The 9893-nt window shown below is 38.6% G+C and overlaps 1 pseudogene; it reads left to right on the plus strand.

The window, feature by feature from the left end:
* Positions 1-5354: 5354 nt before the first annotated feature.
* LOC102248749 lies at positions 5355-6267 on the plus strand (annotated as a pseudogene).
* Positions 6268-9893: the final 3626 nt, after the last annotated feature.

The raw sequence follows: 9893 nt of genomic DNA on the forward strand, positions 1-9893 counted from the left end.
CCTAACTGCCCCCCTGCCAGCCAGGTCACCCCTAACTGCCCCTCCCAGCCTAGTTGCCCCTCACTGCCCCCCCTGCTAGCCTAATTGCCCCCAAGTCTCCCCCTCCTCTGCTGGCCTGGTTGTAGGCAGCCATCTTGTGAGGGCATGAGGGAGATATTTGCATATTACCTCTTTATTATATAGGATGTTTGCCAATCTGATGTAGAGAACAAAATGCAAGATGGATTATTTTAAAGAGGCATAGTATTCTCTATCATTGTTTTCTTTTGTACTCCTGAATATAGAAAAATATTCTACCACGTCCCAGTTAAGCTATAGTGAAACAAAAACAAAGCCCTATCTCTAAATATGGAACAGAAAGTCAAAGGGTAAGTTGTGCCCCTGGCAGCTATAATGGGGATAGCAAATAACACCAAGGGCTGATGGCAGCCTCAGGGTACAGCTCTGCCATTATCTTCTCCTCTAGGGCCAACCTCAAAAGGCAATGTTTCTTTTTCCTTATTTTACCCAACAATAAAGATAGATTTATTTGTTTGTTTTGTTTTTAATTGGCATGGAATTAACAGATAATAAAATTTACTAATTTTAGGTGTAGAGCCTTAAATATATATATAAGGCTATCACCACCACTACAATCATATTGAACACTTCAATCACCCCAAAAAGTTCAAATATAGCATTTCTTTGTAGTCAATCCCTTCCTCTTGTTCCTGGCCCTGGCAACCAGTGATCCACTTTCTGACATTATAGTTTTGCCTTTTCTAATTTTTCATACAAATAGAATCATAAGATAATGTAATATACAGCATGATGACTATAGTTAATAGTACCATATTGAGTACTGGACATATATTTTTTTAACTATGTAAGGAGATGACATGTTAATTTGACTGTAGTAATCATTTCACTATGTAAAGGCATTGTTTCTGTACATACTAGTATTCTTCCTGTGTCTTCAATTTATTATTTACAATATATTTCTAACCTACTTATGAAAGAGGCTTACAAAAAACACACATAGAATAGTTTATAAAGAAGATTGTAGAAGAGATTCAAAATCACAGAACAGCTTTTTATTAAGAATGCTATTTCCAGTTGACTACATGTTTAGAACAAACCCTACCTTCAAACCGCTGTTGCTAAGACCATAGTAACATAATCAGGATACAGCCTGCCAGATTATAATTGCATTTACAATCCTATATTCTGTTATAAACTATGAATTGCCATCATGTACATTCAGTAGGGCTGACTCTCATTCTCTCTATCTTTATTTATTTATTCATTCAACATTCATTGAACTTTCCCTGTGCCACCGGCATTCTGGGAAGCACATCCGCAGTACGAGCCAAGCTCATTCTGCAATTTCCCTGCATCGGGTGGCCTCCCCTGGCAGGGAAGAACTTTTTCAAAGATATATGACATAATGATGAGGTGCTGACATTTCTGTTTTGTCAACATTGATGAGCTCAGAGAAATTTCCCCTGTGTTCTCTGCCTTTTAAAAAATGAGCTTAGTGAGTAGAAGGAATATGAGCAATCAAAACAAAACCAAAAGAGTAAATACTTGATGTAGAAAATTGCGTCAGTTTTTGAGAGGATTGGGGAAAGCAGAGGAAGTAAGTATGCATTGGCTAAAAGGACAGAAAAATATTAGACAAGTTAATGAGAACATAATAATGAATCTACTCACTGTTCCTGGGGAAGGATTATACAAAGAGTGGTTTTGCAGGGTCTCCTAGAAAAGAGGGAAAAATCAAGTCATTAAGTGAAGACTTCTACCACCCAAAGTATCACTATTCCTTCAATGACTATTGATAAGAGCATTATTATTACTGTACCAAAGTGAATTGGCCCCCAAATGATCACTTTCTTTAGGGCTTTGATTATTCATCCTGGGAGAGCTTCTACTCAGTGCCCTCATCTGGATGGTGGGTAGACCACATGCTTCAAAGGGGGTAGGCACCCTGGTTACACACAAGCACAAACTCTAAAATGTTATTCCTTCAAATACTTGATTAACATTTAATGATTTTAAAAGGAAATATTTATATTTAATGTTTAAATCCTAGTGCAAATTAACATGAAAGCCCTTTGCCTTGGAAGCAGAGCCCATTTGGATATGCTATGCTAAGGTTGTCAAACACATTCAGCTTTGCAGAGAAGGAGCTAGAGAAAGTTGGTGAGAGTAAGAGCTGGTGGGTTAGCTAGGGTCTCCAAGGTTATCAAGAAAAAGACAGAAAATTCTGGCCAAAGTGAATGCTTTTGAAAATGAAAGAAAAAAAAGCCACTGAAATCATAAAAGCTGATTGTTTACATAAAAGAAAGTAACTCCAAGTAGATTTCATTTTTCTTTCTTATTGTTATTACTTATACTTAGCTTTCCATTCAAAGCTTCCCAGTCTATACTTGATCTGCAGCACCAAACACATTTAACGTTAAGTAGTTAGCTTCAGTATAAAATTAGTCACTATGTAATTACTGGAAAGACAAGTTCATAACTGTAAAAGAAACGACAGAACTCTTTAAAACTCCTTCCATGCTGAGGAAATGTTTGTTCCTTCCAGGGTAACATTTTTTCAAACTGCTTTTCAGACTTCCTAGATTTTGTGGAGATTTTCAAAAACAAAGCAAGGTTTCAAATGGTTATGTGAAATTCTATAATTTGCTAGAGGATATATTTCTTATTTATTCCTTCTTATTTTTTTATATCGCTGCCTCCAAATTCGATTTTACCCACACTGTGTCACTGCAGTTTTTCCCCCAGCAAGGTATGAGTGAAACATTTGTTTAATAAATATTTATTGAATAACTTGCAGTCAACATAGTATCTCACAAATAGTCAGTGCTCAATAAAAAAATAATAATAAGTTGGCTACATCTGGAATGTGTGTTTATTCTGAGGGCACCTCGTAGCCCTTTAAAGATACATGAAATGCAGATTCTACCTCCAGCTAGGGTCTAGAAAATAGAAAAGTCCATGTGAGTAGTATAGAAAACCATCATGGAATTCAAAGCAGGAAGAACACTCCCTTATGGGGGGTTTCAGAGAAGTACTTCTGATAAAGGAGGCCTTAGAGCTTGAACAAGAAAGATGTCTAGAATTCAGGTCTCTGGATACATAGCTAAAGGTCACAGTGGGCTGAGGGAACATGAGAGAACATAAGCAGAGTCGTGAAATGTGTACGGGCACTTCAGTCCCAGCTTTAGGTAAAGAATTATAACATACTAGAGGCCCAGTGTATGAAATTCGTGTGTGGGTAGAGTCCCTAGGCCTGGCTGGCGATCAGGGCCGATCTGTGGGGTGACCGGTGGGGTGATCAGGGCCCCCCCACTCGCACCCACCTTGGCTGGCCTGGCGCTGCCCACTCGCCAGCCCTGCCCTCCACCTCCGCCGCTGGTCACCTCCCTCTGAGGGGCGACCAGCAGAGTGATTGGGGGGGGGGGGGTCCCCACTGGCCTGGGAACTGCAGACTGGGGGCAGCTCCTGCATTGAGTGTCTGCCCCTGGTGGTCAGTGTGCATCATAGCGACTGGTCCTTCTGCCAGTCGTTCTGCTGTTCAGTCAATTTGCATATTAGGCTTTTATTATATAGAATGCTACTGAGAATGAAAAAAGGAATAACATAAAAGGCAAGAGAGAAAATTATCAATCCAATATTCAATTTAAAATGTTTCATTCCTTCAACTAGCATTGAGCACCTATTAGATCTATGAACTGATTATGCAAAGACCAGTAAAACAAAATTTTTATCCTTGAATTGTTCATAGCTTAGTGGTGAAGACCAACACATAACTCAATGTTTTCAATATAAGTACTATGTTAAAGAAGACAGAGAAGGAGCATATAACTCTGACTGGGGAGGAAAGTCAAGGAAAGCTTCTTTAGAAGATAAAATGAAACTTAACCTTGAAGGTGAAAAAGCAGTTAGCAGGTAAGTGAAAAGGCGTGGCCAGGGAGGCCTCAGACACAGTGCAGGGGCTGCAGGTGCAGGAGTGAAGTAAGGTTTCTTACAATTCTATTTCCACACACTCCATCCAACATACATGATTAACTACAAACTCATTTAAAGTTTGCTTTATCAGCACTTGCTTTATAAATAAACTAGAGGCCCCATGCACAAATTCGTGCACCAGTGGGGTCCCTTGGCCTGGCCTGTGGGATCGGGCCGAAACTGGCTCTCCGACATCCCCTAAGGGGTCCCAGATTGCGAGAGGGCACAGACCAGGCTGAGGGACCCCACTAGTGCACAATCAGGGCCAGGGAGGGATGCGGGAGGTTGGCAAGCCAGGGAGGGACCGCATGAAGGCTCTAGGGCAGTGGTTCTCAACCTGTGGGTCGCGACCCCTTTGGTGGTTGAATGACCCTTTCACAGGGGTCGCCTAAGACCATCCTGCATATCAGATATTTACATTACGATTCATAACAGTAGCAACATTACAGTTATGAAGTAGCAACGAAAATAATTTTATGGTTGGGTCACAACATGAGGAACTATATTTAAAGGGCCAGAAGGTTGAGAACCACTGCTCAAGGGCATGTTCAGCCCGTCTCGCTCAGTCTCGATCAGCCAGACCCCAGCAGCAAGTTAACCTGCTGGTCGGAGTGTTTACCCCCTGGTGGTCAGTGCACATCACAGCGAGTGGTTGAGCAGCCTTAGCATATCGTTAGCATATTACACTTTGATTGGTTGAATGGATGACCAGATAATTGGACACTTATCATATTAGACTTTTATTATATAGGATAGGACATTAACATTTAATTCATTCAACAAATATTTATTGAGCCAAGCTTGTCCACACAGTGTTCTCTGCTTTTTAAATTCCTTTCTAGCTTTTCTCATGTAGTTTTCTCTCCCTGGCTTGGCAATCTTCTCCATCTCCACCCACCAAACTTTTACCCATCCACCAAGGCCCATCTATTCAAAGCCATAATTTTAGTGAAACCTTTGTTAATATCTCAAAAAAATTATTTCTACTTACCCCATACGCTTTCCATGTCCTACATTGTTATACTACATTTTGACTTCTATAATTATGTTGATACCAAAATTCAATAGAATATTGTGATTTGTTTCTCTTTTTATCCTGTATAACACTAGAACAATGTTTTACACCACCAACTTTTGCTGAAGTGAATTGACAAGATTATTTCAAGAATAAATCAAGTATATATGTGGGTCTATATTTATAGGTCTATAAATAAATGTAGCATATATTTGTATATACAGATCCTTACATAAAAACCAACTGACAGACACAGCCACTTCAGTACATAGAGACAGCACCAGGGCAAGTGTGAGCTAGCTGGGCACTGGGTAACCTTGTGCTTGCTGAGGAAAAGTAATTAAACATGGGCAAGAGAGATCCTATGAAGCCAAGAGACAAAATGTCATTGTTTGCTTTCTTTGTGCAAACTTGCTCGGAGGAACACAAGAAAAAATACCCAGATGCTTCAGTCAACTTCTCAGAGATTTCTAAGAAGTGCTCAGAGAGGTGGAAGACCATATCTGCTAAGGAGAAAGGAACATTTGAAGAGATGGCAAAGGTGGACAAGGCCCGTTATAAGAGAGAAGTGAAAACTTATATCACTCCTAAAGGGAAAACAAAAAGGAAATTACAGGATCCCAATGTAACCAAGATGCCTCCTTCAGCCTTTTGTTTGTTTGTTTTGATCTGAGTATCGCCCAAAAGTCAAAGGAGAGCATTCTGGCCTATCCACTGGTGGCATTTCAAAGAATCTGGGAGAGATGTGGAATAACCCTGCTGCAGATGACAAGCAGCCTTATGAAAAGAAGGCTGCTAAGCTGAAGGAGAAATATGAAAAGGATACTACTGCATACCAAGCTAAAGGAAAGTCTGATGTGGCCAAAAAGGGAGATGTCAAGGTTGAAAAAAGCAAGAAAAAGAAGAAAGAGGAGCCCTAACCGGTTTGGCTCAGTGTATAGAGCATTGGCCTGCGGACTGAAAGGTCCCAGGTTCAATTCCAGTCAAGGGCATATACCTTGGTTGTGGGTACATCCTCAGTAGGAGTTGTGCGGAAGGCAGCTGATCGATGTTTCTCTCTCATCGATGTTTCTAACTCTCTATCCCTCTCCCTTCCTCTCTGTAAAAAAATCAATAAAATATATTTAAAAAGAAGAAGGAAGAGGAGGAAGATGAAGAAGATGAGGACAAAGATGAAGAAGATTATGAAGATGAAGGTGATGATGATAAATAAGTTGGTTGTAGTGCAGTTATTTCTTGTCTATAAAGCATTTAAACTCCCTCCTCCCCAACACAATTCACACCTCTTCTTTTTTTTTTTTTTTTCAGAGAGGAAGGGAAAGGGAGAGAGAGATAGAAACATCAATCATGAGAGAGCATCACTGATTGGCTGCCTCCTGCACAACCCCTACTGGGTCGAACCCACAATCTGGGCATGTGCCCTAGACCAGAATCGAACCCGGGAACCTGCAGGCCAACACTCTGTCCACTGAGCCAAACCGAATAGGGAAACTCACTCCTTTTAAAGAAAAAAATTGAAATATGAAAAAAAAAGTCTACTGACATATGTAAAAACAAAATGCACCTTCAGCAAAATTTTCTATAGTATTTTTACTACTTTTCTCCATAGTTATTGATCTGTACAATGAAATAGTGATACTAGAGAATAAAACCTTGGAAACCATGCTAGAAGGGTGTTAATACTGAATAACTTCAAATATATGACATTATAAAAAGATTAAACTATAGGGAAAAAAAGAATGTTGCCCTAGTCCGTGGTCGGCAAACTGCAGCTTGCGAGCCACATGCAGCTCTTTGGCCCCTTGAGTGTGGCTCTTCCTAAGCCTTAGGAGTACCCCAATTAAGTTAATAACAATGTACCTACCTATATAGTTTAAGTTTAAAAAATTTGGCTCTCAAAAGAAATTTCAATCATTGTACTGTTGATATTTGGCTCTGCTGACTAATGAGTTTGCCAACTACGGTAAGGCATAAACCAGGGTAGACAGGACTGCTCACTCATTGGCTCATGGAGGCAAATGTTCCAAGGTGAGCTGGCCTGCTAGTGTGGAATTTGTCAGTCAAAAACTAGCTGGAGGCAGCTGATTAATGATTCTCTCTCATCATTGATGTTTCTATCTCTCTCTCCCTCTCACTTCCTCTCTGAAATCAATAAAAAATATATTTTAAAAAAAGAATGTTGACCGGTTTCAGGGTTTATGGATGGGGTATGAAGTTTGACTGCAAAAGGGACATGGGACCACTTTGGGGATGATGAATGTGTTCTAAATTTTAACTATAGTGGTGATTGCATGACCTGCTATATTTACCAAAACTCACTGACTTTATTTTCAAATGTGTGCTTAATAGTACGTAACTTATACTTCAATAAAATTATTTTAAAACATATATTATTCTAAATATATATCCCCAAGTTTAAGCCTGGTCCCCTGAACACCAAATGTTTTTGTATGTTGATATAGCTTTTGACAAGTTGATGAAGAAATTATAATGCTTATGAGGAAAGATGATATCAAGTAACTTTTATATTATGTAGAAAAAGAATCCATAGGCTCATAAGTAAAATACTAAATATTTGATGGAAGTTGGAAATCTTATATAACATTTATTCATTTTTACTGAAAACCCATATTCTTGAGACATGACAAAAACTTCAGCATGACTTAAAGGGAGAAAATAGAAAGATTCAACAATCATCACAGCATCCACATATGGGGAATGAGGTACAAGATAAAAAAGAGTGGTGCTGGAAATATTAATACATCAAGAAACTTTTTTTTCCTCAAATAAAATGGGAAGAGCGGAAACCAGGAAAAAAAAAAAAGGGCTGGTGGCCAAGACACTAGAAAATTGATCACTGGAATTTAAATTACCCTAAAATTAACTTTAACACTGCATTCCCAAATTAATGATGAAAGAACATACATTTGAGGTTGCATATGGACAGAACAGTTAAACAGTAGGACAATTATAAAATTGGCACACAGGAAATGACTTCAGGATGTTAGAAATGGAAATAGACAAGGGGAAGAAGCTCTGGGGCTCCAAGAAACAAAGGTCAGACATTATGCAGTAATATTCTAATATTAGTCTGCTGATAAAATTCTGTTTTCAAATCTCATTACCAAAGAACTCCACAGTACATCCACTTTCTGTTGTCTAGAATTTCATTACAGTGAATGTTCTATTCCCAGTCAATGGATCTTGGTAAGCAAAATCCTCTCTAGTTTAAGCAAGTTACTGTGAATTATGAATAAAAAAAATAAAATCTTCAAAATCAGCTACTTGCTTTTAAGGAAATACAGTGAGGCCTTGACTTACGAGTTTAATTCGTTCCGTGATGGAGCTCGTAACTCAAATTACTCGTATGTCAAATCAATTTCCACCATTACAATGAATTGAATGCTGGGCTGATGTTGTGGCGTTCACTGTGACGTTCGCTGCGCCAACTAGTGGTGGGGTATCTGAAGCTGGCTTGTAACCCGAATTTTATCTCAAAAAACTCGTTAGTCAGGCAGGACACTCGTAAGTCAAGGCCCCACTGTATTAAGTATGCACCTCACCCTTGCTTAGTCAAAAAATCTTGTGTGTGTGCTTTGCGTGTGTTGGAAGATTAGGTGGATTTTCCTGAGTTAGTCATGAGATGAAGAAGTCTAGTGTTTCAAGTCAATTATTTATTAGTACTGCTGCTAAAGGGTCCCCTGTCTCTTGTCCCTCCTTTCCCATTCCCCCATTTCATTCTGTAACTTCTCAAAATATCTAATACCAAAATGCAACAGTGTAAAGACCCAGCTCTTTTCTTCAGTTGAAGTTTAATTACTTTAAAGTTTAGTGTCATATTAACTTTGTTAACCCACTTCCACTAGGTCTAAGAGAGAATCAAGAATAAAGGAGAGAAAGGCTTGCTATGGTAGAGCTTGGACTTGGAACCATAGCTCTGGTTCAGGTTCCACTGACTCCTGGACAATTCATAGAAATACATACCCCATGTGTTTTCAGCACCCTGGGCATGTATTAAGTTTCATTCACTATAGTGTTTACCTCTTTATTTATCCTCCCCCCATCTCAAGACTGTAAATTCTTCTAAGGCAATGATTATCTTTGTTATCATTGAATCATTCCTATCCAGGAGACTGAAATAAATGACAGTAAACATGTCATTTCACCTCTTTGAGTTTCATTTTCCCATCTGTAAATTTTTGGGGAAAAATGACTTTTTGTGGTGCTCTTGTGAGGTTTGAGTGTATATACAAACATAATGAAAAATTCATCATAAGGTAGAAAGTTACATAGCATCTCTTTATTACTTCTAATTATTCAACTCTTAAAACAACTTACTCTATGGCAGATCAGTTCATGTTACAACAAATACCAATGTACTAAATCTATGTACAAGAAAATAATTTCAAGTTCTTTTTGTCAATCTATGTATTCAGATTAGTTAAGCAGATAAATCCAGAAAAAGAAATTATAGAATTTGGTTGATCCTTTCAAATTAGTAGTAACAAAAATTGCCTGGCAACTAGATTTTTTAAAAATGGCATTTATGTGTAGCTCCACTCTTCCAAAAGCCGGGGATAGAAAAAGCCAAATATGAAATACATATCCCAAAGGAAACTACCAGGTTTTTTTCCTAAAGACACATAGCGAGGTGTCAATTATCTTGCACAAGTGTTGCATGTAAATACAGCGATCAATTTATTCATCTATTCTTCCTTACAGTTCATCCATTCAAACAACATTAAATATTCATTCAATAAATAATGCATTCTACAAATATATTTTGAGCATCTACTAGATGCAAGTTGCCAGTGAAGACAATGACAAGTAAAACATACTCTGTGCCTTAAAAGCACTAAGAAGTACTGGGGGGGGGGGGGGGGGG

The sequence above is a fragment of the Myotis brandtii genome, unplaced genomic scaffold (assembly GCF_000412655.1).
Source record: "Myotis brandtii unplaced genomic scaffold, ASM41265v1 scaffold350, whole genome shotgun sequence".
In the NCBI taxonomy this organism is placed as follows: Eukaryota; Metazoa; Chordata; class Mammalia; order Chiroptera; family Vespertilionidae; genus Myotis; species Myotis brandtii.